General features: G+C 44.3%; 1 pseudogene; it reads left to right on the top strand.

Annotated features, from left to right (window-relative positions):
- Positions 1–9,612: 9,612 nt before the first annotated feature.
- LOC107107740 overlaps positions 9,613–12,328 on the top strand; it is a 10,951-nt pseudogene continuing 8,235 nt past the window's right edge.

Below are 12,328 nucleotides of genomic sequence, written 5' to 3'. Positions count from 1 at the left end.
GAGTTATGCTAATGAGCTCCGGCAGCTCTTTTTCTACAAAAAGACCCCTGAGGGTATTGAAAACAGATCAGCCAATATCATCATGCCCCTCTATAAATCAGTGGTGAGACCTCATTTGGAATACTTTGTGCAGTTCTTAAAAAAGATCTTATAGCTTTGGAAAAAGTCCAGAAAAGGGCAACTCGAATGATAAAAGTGTTGCGCAGAGCGTGAGTAGCGGTCCACACCCAGTCTAAGCCAACTCAGCACCTTAGCAGACCTTCCAGCCTCCCAGCTCTTACCAGTTCTTTGCTGTTCTGCCCCTCTATAGTAACCACACTGCACAGTCCAGTGGTACACTATATACAAGGGTTTATTCACAGAATTTACAGTCAAAATGCTTCGCCAGACGCTTGCTTCCTCCAAAGAGGTACGTACATGGCTTCTGTACAGACATATATACATAGCAGCACCAATCAGCAACAAGCTGAGTCATGGTGACTCCACACTGTCCAGTGCCAGCCATAACCGGTCAGAACTAGTTTATCTGTCCACCTGCTGACAGGTAGCTGTCACTGAACTGTCAGCTAGATCATAGTGATCTTCCTGCTGTCAGATTAACTTACAACAAAAAGGGTTGGAACACTTTCCCTATGAGGAAAGGTTAAAGCGCTTAGGGCTCTTTAGCTTGGAGAAAAGATGACTGAGGGGTGACATGATTGAGGTTTATAAGATTATGCATGGGATAGAGCAGGTAGAGAAAGAGGTACTTTTCTCCCTTTCTCCCAATAGAAGAACTCGTGGGCACTCCATGAAACTGCTGAGCGGTCGGGTTAGAACGGATAAAAGGAAGTACTTCTTCACCCAAAGAGTGATTAACACATGGAATTCACTGCCACAGGAAGTGGTGGCGGCTACAAGCATGGACAGCTTCAAAAGGGAATTAGATAAGCATATGGAGCAGAGGTTCATCAGTGGTTATTAGCCACAAGGTATAGATAGGGGCTCTGGGGCAAGTGATGCTCTGTCTTCTTGGTACTTGGGAAGGGGGGGTCAACAGTGGGAGGGCTTCTAGTGTCCTGGCCCCACTGCTGGACCTCCTGATGGCACCTGGTATTTCTGGCCACTGTGTGACACAGAGTTTTGGACTGGATGGGTCTTTGGCCCGATCCAACATTGGCGTCTCTTATGTTCTTATGTTTCACAACCCTGGGAAGGGTGTGTAAAGCAGGGAACAAGCAAGCAAACTCCCTTCCTTCCTCCTTTGTCTCAGGAACAGGCAGTGAGGAGATGCTGTTGAGCCGTCGTCATCTCAGAGGTGTGGAAACGGCTGCTGCCACTCCAGTCCAGGTAGGGGAGATGATCGGGAGACAGCCGGGGTCCCTCCTCCTTTCTCAGGGGGGCTTCTGCTCCTGCAGTTTCTACAAGGTGTGCTGGCAAGAGAGCCTCTGAACGCCATTCCCTTTACCCATCCCAAGCCTGACATCCTGTACCTTCCCAGACGACTCCCTTCCCGTGCGCCGTCTCTGCTTGGCGTGATCTCTTGACAAGGGAATCTGCTTTTTCCTTCAGGGTCCCTTTTCCTTTGAGGAGGTGGCCGTGTATTTCACCATGGCAGAATGGGCCCTGCTGGATCCGGGACAAAGAGCTCTGTACAGGAAAGTCATGCTGGAGAACTATGGGAATGTGGCCTTTCTGGGTAAGACTCTTTCCTAGGTGCCAAAGGTGTGAATTGCTGCCATTGAGATGAGGTGTGAATCAAAATATTGAATAGCAACAGACCGTTTTGAGGCCTGTCCCAGTACTTGGGGAGGGGCTGTTGCTCACTGGCAGAGCATCTGCTTAGTGTGCAGAAGGTCCCAGGTTCAAACCCTGACAGCATCTCTGGTGAAAAGGCTTAGGGTAGCAGGTGATGTGAAAGAGCCCTGCCTGAGACCCTGTAGAGGCACTGCTGGGATTTAAAAATGAGACATCACCAGGGGTCATTTCCTGCAGGAGCGCACAGGAGTGGAGCTCCGGCAGTAAAGAGCCCAGGGGGCAGGCACATGCAACAAGCCCCACCCCCTGCTCCCATTAGTCCAAGGCCACAGGGAGCAAGAAGCAGCCAGGTAAGTTGCAGAGCCCCCCCCCCCCCCAGCACGTCTGTCAGGGCGCAATGTTCCCGCTAAGCTGTGGAGTCTTGTGAGCAAAAATTCTACTTTGTGAGCTGCTGGCATTAAAGTTGTGAGTGAGTGATTTGGCTACTGCATGAATTAGCTTGCTCTGGAGCCATCCTTCCTGAGCTGAGACAAAAATGTGTGAGCCGGAGGCTAAAAAACTGTGAGCTAGCTCACACTAACTCAGCTTAAAGGGAACACTGGTCAGGGGGTGTGGCATATGCAAATAAGTTATGCTAATGAGTTATGCTAATGAGCGCCTGCACCTCTTTTTCTACGAAATGACCCCTGGACATCACTAATGTCAAACTCTGTCTCTGGTTTGCCATTTTTTTGTTTGTAAGGGGAGGGAAATCCCTGAGGGGAGTGTGTGTGACTGAGTGTGTGAAGTGCTCTATCGTAGGCAACATAACTCTATTCAAGATGCCTCCCTTCACCAGGGATGACCTTGACGCCAAAGCTCTGCCTGCTCCACTGGTTTAGATAAGGACTTCATAGTCACAGGTGGGGATGTAGGAAGCGCGAAAAGCTAGGCGGTATGTTTGCGGAGTGTGATTGGATGTACTTGTGGGGGGGGGGGCTTGTTTGAACTGTCTATAACTTTGGACTTTCTGCCAGAACCCCAGTTCTGACACAGTACGGGTCTGGCCTGGAACATGATTATTTCTCAATAAACAAATCACTGTCAGAGTGTGTTGTTGAGAGTAACTTTGTCCAGGAGTCTGACAACTAGACAGCAGCAACAGAAAAGCAAGGAAAAGTATAGTTTATCTACTTCATGAAATGTCATTTGGTATTACATGGCACCTTGTTGCTGCCTAAGTATTCCAGCTGTAGCCTAAGTTACTCTATATAAGAAAGAAAGACGCAAGAAAATTGTCGGGTCCTGCAGTAACCACTCAGTGCGCAATAGTCCTTGGTCAGGTTTATTGGTAAAGGTATGGCTTCTGGTCAGGTGAACACCTTTGCCAGAACAAATGAGCAAAGCACGAACACAAATTTCGGGACCTCTGGTCCATCCTCCATGCATATGTCACACTCACCCCAGGCTACTACAGGTCACGATGGAGTACACGACCTAACTAGCCACATCATAAGTCTTAGATCTCCCCCGAGGACATGGAGGCAGCTGGTCTGCCGAGGATCTGTGGGCAGTGAGGGGACTGCTTGTGAGAAGAACTACGAGCGGCGCCTATCTCCTACTTCACACGCATCTTCGCACTCACACCCCTCCTGTAGGAATGTCCGGGAGGACACTTCAGACAATACACCTAGCCAGTCTAATCGAGGGATGGGCAGGCGGGGTTACAAAAGCAAAAGAAAGCGTTACTAGAACGGGGGATTAGGACAGGACATCAAGGAACAAAAATATACATCATGGAACAATGACAAGCATCCCCATCAGTAAGGGTCCGAGCCTGGCAAAAATACCGAGGTGTAAGGGCCGTGATGACGCCGTGGACAATGGTTGTCGCGTAATCCTTCGACTCCTCAACCCTTCATCCTCCCGAGACACTTTATTGCTAGTAACCATTTCCTAAATCATTCCTCCTCGATCCTTCCAAAGCCACTGCCAAAATCGCCTCCAGCATTCTTCTCTTCGAAAGAATTCAGATTGGAAGTGAAGGCTGTGGGCACTGAAGCGGCTACAACGGCAGACGGGACCTGCGTCACCCAGGTAGTTGAGACTGTTCTGAATAAACAGGATTTACCATCCCTGTTGGAGAGAATGGAATTGAGGCTTGAAGATCAGATGCTAGGAATCACTCAGCCGGTAAGAGACCCGTTAGAGGGAATCCAATGGCAGAATCAGCACTTAATATGGGGACGTTAATGAAGGAAGGTGTGAAAAACTTACAGCTCTTCGAAGAGCAGACCTGAGATCGTTTAACTGTCTTGGAAGCTCAATCTAACATACTGTACTTCATAGGTACTACTGTTACATCTTAAATCTTGGTGTTTTTAATTTGCAAACCAGAAAGTTAGTTATATCAGCTCTCACGTCTTTAAGGTCAAATCACTAATACCTGAAAGATGGTGCGGTATGTGGTCAAGGAAAGAAAGGGTGCTGCAATATCTCAAAAAACTCTGACCTGACATCTTTTTCATTCCAGAGTCCCATCTATGACCACCCAAGGACCCAGTGCTGAAGACCCCAATGTCCCCCTTGCAATTTCAAGCCCCTGGCTCCTCCAGGGCCAGAAGCATTGCGATCCTAATATCCAGGGATAGAAATGTTGTGAAAGAAAACTCACTGGCTGATCCTAAGGGTCGTTTTCCTTTTATTAAAGGCAAATTGGATGGGAGACAGGCAAGGCTCCCTCTAAGCTGTGGAGTCTTGTGAGCAAAAATTCTACTTTGTGAGCTACTGGCATTAAAGTTGTGAGCGAGCCATTTGGCTACTGTGTAAATTAGTTTTTTTGTGTTTTTTTTTTAAATCTCCTAAAAAGGAGAGGACTTTATTGCTTTTAATTTAAGAAAGAGGGTGGGTATATAGCGGGAGCAAGAAAAAGGGTGAGTGGTGTTAATATTAGTATATTAATCTTTTATTAGTAATAATCCAGTCTTCTTTGGCTTCTTCCGTGAGATAAACGATCGTCTTTCATTAAATCCTGCAGAGAATAAAAGTGTTAATATGTTAGTAGTGTCCCTTTGGTTTATTGTTAATAAAGTCTTTGCATGCGCTCCACGAACCAATCCTTATTTTTTGGGCTTTCTTCCTTTAACGTCTCTCAAATTATAGGATGAGCCTCCTGCAGCACCTTCCTCTTTCGACTCTTTATCCCCCCTCTCCGAGTCACTGTCTTCTTCGCTTCCAACCGTCTCCCACTTAGCAAGTGCTGCTTCCTCTGAGGTGGCGTGTCTCTTCATAAAGTCTTGAGCTTTGAAGATGGAGTCAATCTTTTCTCTTTTATTCTTAAACTTGAAAATGAGTCCTTCTGGAATCAACCATCTATAGCTAATTTGATGGTTTTGCAAGAATAAATTCAATCCTTTATACGCCTTCCGTTTCATTCGAATTTCAAATGGCATATCTTTCAGAATTCTGACTGGCTGTTCTCCGATCTTCAAAGGCGTTGCTGAGGATGATCTCAAGATTTGATCTCTGATTATCTGCTGGGATTGTAATCTATGTTCTTAACCATCTTTCTAGGAATTTGGCATATAACTTGCCAATTATAGATAAAAGAGTGATTGGACTGTAACTTTCTGGGCAATTACGCTTTCCTTTTCTACACCAAACTCTTAGCTGAATGGAAGATTCTAGAGGCTTTGGAAACCAACCAGATCAGAAAAAAAATTTCTTCCTAAAACAATGTCTGTGGCAAAATTCCCCTAAAAACATTCGGCTTCTTGCATGGCGGGTAAAAATAAAGAAGAAATCTTCCAATGTAAGAGCCCTTCATGACCATACAGGTGCTATCCATTATGTAGTTGTTGTTCAGTCACACAGTCGAGTTCGACTCTTCACGACCCCATGGACCACATTTTGCCAGGCCCTCCTGTCATCCTCCAGAGTTTGCTTAATTTTATGTTTGTTGCATCGATAACTGTCTAACCACCTCATCCTTTGCCGTCCCCTTCTTCTGTTACCTTCAATCTTTCCCAGCATCAGGGTCTTCTCCAGTGAGTGCTCCCTTCTCATTTGGTGGCCAAAGTATTTGAGCTTGTTATACATATTAGATTCCAAATCAAAAATGAAGTCAAATGAGGAGGAAGATCTATGTTTAATTGCAATTAGACATGGGAAAACAGTTGGACCAAATAGCCCATCAAAAGTTGACTGCTTTCTGAGCATATTCAGGAAGTACATGATCTTTTATACATGAACTGACATAATCAAGAAAACAATATTCAAAAAGCATAATTGGTTATAAAAGACAATGGTCATTTGAATAATAAGCTTATGGTTTGTCAGATGTAAAGAGAAATGTATCTACGTAAATCTAAGTGTTTACTTAACCTAATCTAAAATGATAATGGGCAAGGAATCTTTATACCCCAAACAAAAGTATTTTTTCACTGACTAAAATCTTCTCTGACCCAGACATTGCAAGGTTTCGCCCTTAAGAACTACAGAATCATGAACTTTGTACCTATTATATTGTCTGCTAGCAATATCAGACCTACAAGGGGAAAGCCTTCTATATAACAGCCCTTTCGTACAGAAAGAGAAATCCATAAAACCAAGGAAAAATATGAATATGAACAATCAAGAAGAAAAAAAACCTATATAGGCTGCGGTCACACGCAACATTAGCCACGCAAGAGATACGGAAGACAAGCGGAGTTTCCGGTCGCGATCTCACCAGCACATCTGGGAAGCGTAGCGCTTCCGTGGCACAACTGAGGCTTCCTGCCGAAAAAGCGCAGCAAAAAACTAGTACCTTGGAGGTACTAGTTTCCAGAAACTGCGGGGCAAGGGCGGGCGTCTGATCGCGTTTCCGGTGGCATCCGGCGCCCGCCCATGTCCCCTTGCGGAAAAGGGTTTTCCCCCCCCCAAGTCTCCATGGATGCGCACACGCACCCAACGGAGCATGCGCATTCGTAGTGTACACAAAAAAAGAAAACCAGTTCGCCGCGCCGTGCGCTTCTTCATTGCGCGCAGGCGTGTGTTGTGATCGGCACCTCTCCCTACCCACGGAAGCTCCACAGTACCTCCACAGAACCTCCACAGTAGGTCTGATCGCTTTACTGCATGTTAGTTTGCCCCGGGGCAAACAGCCACACTTCTCTTCTGCAGTTTCCTGCCCGTGTGGCAGGGGCCATAAAAATCTTTTTATTCCCATTCATACTACAAGCTTCAGCTTCAGTATCTGGCCTTCCAGGGAACAGTCAGGGTTGATTTCTTTCAGGACTGACTGATTTGATCTCCTTGCAGTCCAAGGGACTCTCAAGAGTCTTCTCCAGCACCACGAATCAAAAGCATCTATTCTTTGGCACTCAGCTTTCCTTATAGTCCAACTCTCGCAGCCATATATTACTACTGGGAATACCATTGCTTTGACCATGCGGACTTCTGTTGGCAGGGTGATGTTTCTTTATTATGCTGTCTATGTTTGCCATCACTTTCCTCCCAAGGAGCAGGTGTCTTTTAATTTCATGGCTGCAGTCACCATCTGCAGTCATCTTGGATCCCAGTTATCCATTATACATCTACAGAAATCAGCAATACCTTTGCTACCTTTTATGAAAAGCTCTATAGCTCTACTAAACCTGACTCATCTTCTATCAATTCCTACTTAAATCCAGTTTCCTTTTCAAATCGTCTCTCCACATCTCACAAAGAACTTATGGACAGCCCCATAACTTTGAAAGAATTACAAGACATAATCAAGAACCTAAAGTTGAACAAGGCACCAGGACTTGATGGGTTACCAGCTGAATTTTATAAAACCTTCTCCTCTCCATTGGCGGAACCTCTTCTAAGTGTCTGTAACAATATCCTTCAATCCGGAAACTTCCTTCCTGGTCAGAATCCTAGATAGTAGTCATTCCAAAATACAAAAAGATCCTGCCGACCCTGCTTCCTATTGACCTATAACACTTGTTAATAATGATGTGAAAATCTTCAAATATCAAGGTGTACTAGCATAGCATGAGCATAAAGGTAGTGTGGCTTCCCTCTGGTCTATACTTGTATTATATTTTCTACCTCTCTAGGTTCAGGTGGTTATAACGACTCAATCAAGGGTCCTCCTTGATGGAATATTCCAGAGGCTGTCAGGACCTTCCTAATCCCCCCTCCCTCCTGGTTACACAACTAGGTACAGGTTCTCACAATTTATCAGTTAACACATTCTGGAGTCTGGGCTTGAAAAAGAGAAGGATGTTAGCTGCAGGAAGACTCAAATCATGAACACTTACATGTCTGACAAGGCCACTTAATAATCACCTTAACCCTTGGGGGACTTAGGGTGCTTTGCCTCACAGATCCATTCCCCCTTATACTGGATGGGATTGTGGGTTTTGATCTTGACCATGGTTCCCTCCTTCCAGAAGAATTTTTACTCTTTAATTTCTTTCCTTCCCCATATAAGAATGATCTCTCTCTCTCTCTCTCTCTGAAAGAACCCAGTGGTGTAATTGAGATTACGGTCGAGACAGACGACTGCCTTGAATCCAAAGAAAGGCTGGAGAGTTCCTCAAGAGGATCTCAAAAGCATATTTCCTTCCCAAATGAGTTGGTGGACAGTGAGTATTCTTCACGATTATGTCAATGGAACAGGCAAGGAGTGTCCATGGGGGATTTCGGATTCACTTCTGGACAACATTGGGTTGTGTTTTTTAAAAAATATATTTATTGGATTTTTGTGCATAATAACAACCACCACTCACCACCCCAACACAAAAACCAGAATAGACATACACAGACACTATAACTATTTCCTCAACACATCACAATGATCATCCATCTTGGTTATAAATTGATGAAAATAAAATATGTATTCTCATTATTCCAATACTAACCAACTAAAATTTCACATTACGTAGCTCAAGTTCCTCCTAGATTAATCTATTTGAGTACTTATAGACTTCCATATATGGTTCACTACTACTACTCAGTCTTCCTATTCATAAAACAATATAGTTAGTTCAGAAGTCACCGACTAATTTTCTGTTTAGTTCACTTATTAGTCAATGAATAAAGTTCATTCTAATTTTAGAGACATTTATACATTCAATTAAAATATTCAAATATCAATCACCTACAATATTTAACTTACTCATTCGTTATACAAAAACAAGTAGAATACATACCTTAAATAGTGCAGATCCCATTAGTGCTTCTATTATTTTACTACTAAATATTACCTAGCATTGAATCCCCACCTCAATTAATTTGCCAATAATAAAAAGTGTAAACAAAATTTAACATATATGAGATTATATTTTCACAACCATCCACTTCTTTCTTACAGATAGCTATATATAAATATTACCTAAATCTCAATATCGAGCTCACGTTTGCCCATAAAAGCTATATCATTTTAACTTCTCTTTGGTTTTGTGCAATCATACAGCCCACTGGGTAAGGACGGAGGGATGCCTTCCAGGCACCTGAACACCAGAGGCTCAGAAATTTCTGGGCAAGAGCTCAGCTGTGGCTCTTGAGGGGGTGACGTATCCTTAAAGACTATATATTCTGGGGAAAGGAGGAGGGTGGTTGACATCAGCCAAGCTGGACGAGGCCAAAGGGCCATCAATTCTTTCCTACTGCAGTCACATTGATACCTTTGACTCTTACAAGCACCTTCCAGGTGCTAACAGGCTCTCTCTCTTTATTCCAACAGAGGATGATCAGAGGAATGAGGAGAATGAGGAACTTCATCAGCAACTGTCAGATAGAATTAAAAAGGAAGACTTGAAAGAAAACATCAAGAATCGAGGCAAACTTAAGAGAAAGAAGGGCAGACGTGTGGTTGAGAAGCGAGATGGAAGAAAACGTAGTGCACATTTTCAAAAGCATAGGATAATGAAGGCAAGTAAATCAATTCCATCTGGAAAGTACTTCAGAAATAGATCACAGCCCCTTCTGCACCAAAGAACCCACACCGGGGAGAAACCTTTTGAATGCTCAGAGTGTGGAAAGAGATTCAGTTACAGTAGCATCCTTCAACTGCATCAGAGAACCCACACAGGGGAGAAACCTTTTCAGTGCTCTGAGTGTGGAAAGAGATTCAGTTACAGTAGCATCCTTCAACTGCATCAGAGAACCCACACAGGGGAGAAACCTTTTCAGTGCTCAGAGTGTGGAAAGAGATTCAGTGACAGTAGCAGCCTTCAACTGCATCAGAGAACCCACGTAGGAGAGAAACCTTTTGAATGCTCAGAGTGTGGAAAGAGATTCAGTGACAGTAGCAGCCTTCAACTGCATCAGAGAACCCACGTAGGAGAGAAACCTTTTGAATGTTCAGTGTGTGGAAAGAGATTCAGTCAGAGTGGCAATCTTCAAGAGCATCAGAGAATCCACACAGGGGAGAAACCTTTTGAATGTTCAGTGTGCGGAAAGATATTTACATCGAGTAGCAATCGCCAATGGCATCAGAGAAGCCACACAGAGGAGAAACCTTTTGAATGCTCAGAGTGTGGAAAAAGATTCAGTCAGAGTGACAATCTTCAACAGCATCGAAGAACCCACACAGGGGAGAAACCTTTTGAATGCTCAGTGTGTGGAAAGAGATTCAGTTGCAGTAGCAGCCTTCAACGGCATCTGAGAACCTACAAAGGGGAGAGACCTTTTCAGTGTTCAGTGTATAGAAAGAGATTTAATCAGTCTCACTTTTCAGCAGCATCAGAGAACCCACACAGGGGAGAAGATTTCTGAATGTTCAGAGTGTGGAAAGAGATTCAGTTGGAATGGCGATCTTCAGCGGCATCGAAGAAACCACACAGGAGACACTTTTGAATGCTCAGAGTGTGGAAAGAGATTCAGTCACAGTGGCCATTTTCAAGAGCATCAGAGAACCCACACAGGGGAGAAACCTTTTGAATGTTCAGTGTGCAGAAAGAGATTCAGTCAGAAAGGCAATCTTCAAAAGCATCAGAGAACCCACACAGGGGAGAATCCTTTTGAATGCTCAGAGTGTGGAAAGAGATTCAGTCACAGTGGCCTTCTTCAACGGCATCAGAGAATCCACACAGGGGAGAAACCTTTTGAATGCTCGAAGTGTGGAAAGAGATTCAGTCAGAGTTGGCATCTTCAAGAGCATCAGAGAACCCACACAGGGGAGAAGCCTTTTGAATGCTCGAAGTGTGGAAAGAGATTCAGTCAGAGTGGCCACCTTCAACGGCATCAGAGAACCCACACAGGGGAGAAACCTTTTGAATGTTCAGAGTGTGGGAAGAGATTCAGTGACAGTAGCAGCCTTCAACAGCATCAGAGAACTCACACAGGGGAGAAACCTTTTGAATGCTCAGTGTGTGGAAAGAGATTCAGTTGCAGTAGCAGCCTTCAACGGCATCTGAGAACCTACAAAGGGGAGAGACCTTTTCAGTGTTCAGTGTATAGAAAGAGATTTAATCAGTCTCACTTTTCAGCAGCATCAGAGAACCCACACAGGGGAGAAGATTTCTGAATGTTCAGAGTGTGGAAAGAGATTCAGTCAGCGTAGCCATTTTCAACAGCATCATTGCATTGGTCTGTAACTGTAAGGCCAGCTGTATACAAACTGAAGAATGCAGGGCATATGAAGGAGGGAGGAACTGCTAGACCAAAGTAATGAAATGGCTTAGAGAGCATCTAGCTGCCTTAAATACTTTCAACTCTCCAGAGCCAGATGGCTTGCATTCCAGGGTGCTAAAAGAAATAGATGTTATTTCAGAGCCTCTGGCTCTAATCTTTGAGATGTCCTGGAGTACTGGCGTTGCTCCGGAAGACTGGAGAAGAGTGAATGTTGTCCCGATCTTCAAGAAGGGAAAAAGACAGTCCCGGGAAATTACAGGCCTGTCAGTTTGACATCAATACCTGGGGAAATTCTTGAGCAGATTATTAAACGCTCTGTCTGTGAGCACCTTGAACAGAATGAGTTAATTCGTAGTAGCCAGCATGGGTTTATCAAGAATAAGTCAAGCCAGACCAACCTTATCTCCTTTTTCGACAGAGTTACTAAAATGGTTGACTCTGGCAATGCTGTGGATATAGTATATCTAGATTTCAGGAAAGCATTTGACAAAGTTTCTCATAATATCCTTGAGAATAGGCTGGTTAAGTGTGGGCTAGATAGTGCAATTGTTGGATGGATTCATGGTTGGTTGAAAAATCGCACCCAACATGTGCTCGTAAATGGCTCTGCGTCTACGTGGAGGGAAGTCTCGAGTCGAGTGCTGCAGGGTTCGGTCTTAGGCCCGGTGTTGTTCAATGTTTTTATAGATGACCTGGAGGAAGACATAGAGGGGATGCTTATCAAATTTGCAGATGACACGAAGCTGGGTGGGATTGCTAATTCTGAAGAAGACAGAGTCAGGATTCAAAATGATCTAGATAGGCTGTAACAGTGGGCTGAGGCAAATAAAATGAATTTCAAAAGAGATAAGTGCAAAGTCCTACACTTAGGTACAAAAAGGCACAGATATAGAATGGGAGGGACTTGGCTTGACAGCAGCACATGTGAAAGGGATCTAGGTGTTCTGGTTGATCACAAGCTCAACATGAGCCTGCAGTGCGATGTGGCTGTGAAGAAAGCTAATGC

The sequence above is a fragment of the Gekko japonicus genome, unplaced genomic scaffold (genome assembly GCF_001447785.1).
Source record: "Gekko japonicus isolate JY-2015 unplaced genomic scaffold, Gekko_japonicus_V1.1 scaffold4983, whole genome shotgun sequence".
In the NCBI taxonomy this organism is placed as follows: domain Eukaryota; kingdom Metazoa; phylum Chordata; class Lepidosauria; order Squamata; family Gekkonidae; genus Gekko; species Gekko japonicus.
Note: the sequence above shows the minus strand (reverse complement) of the source record. Positions and strands in the feature narration are given on the sequence as shown.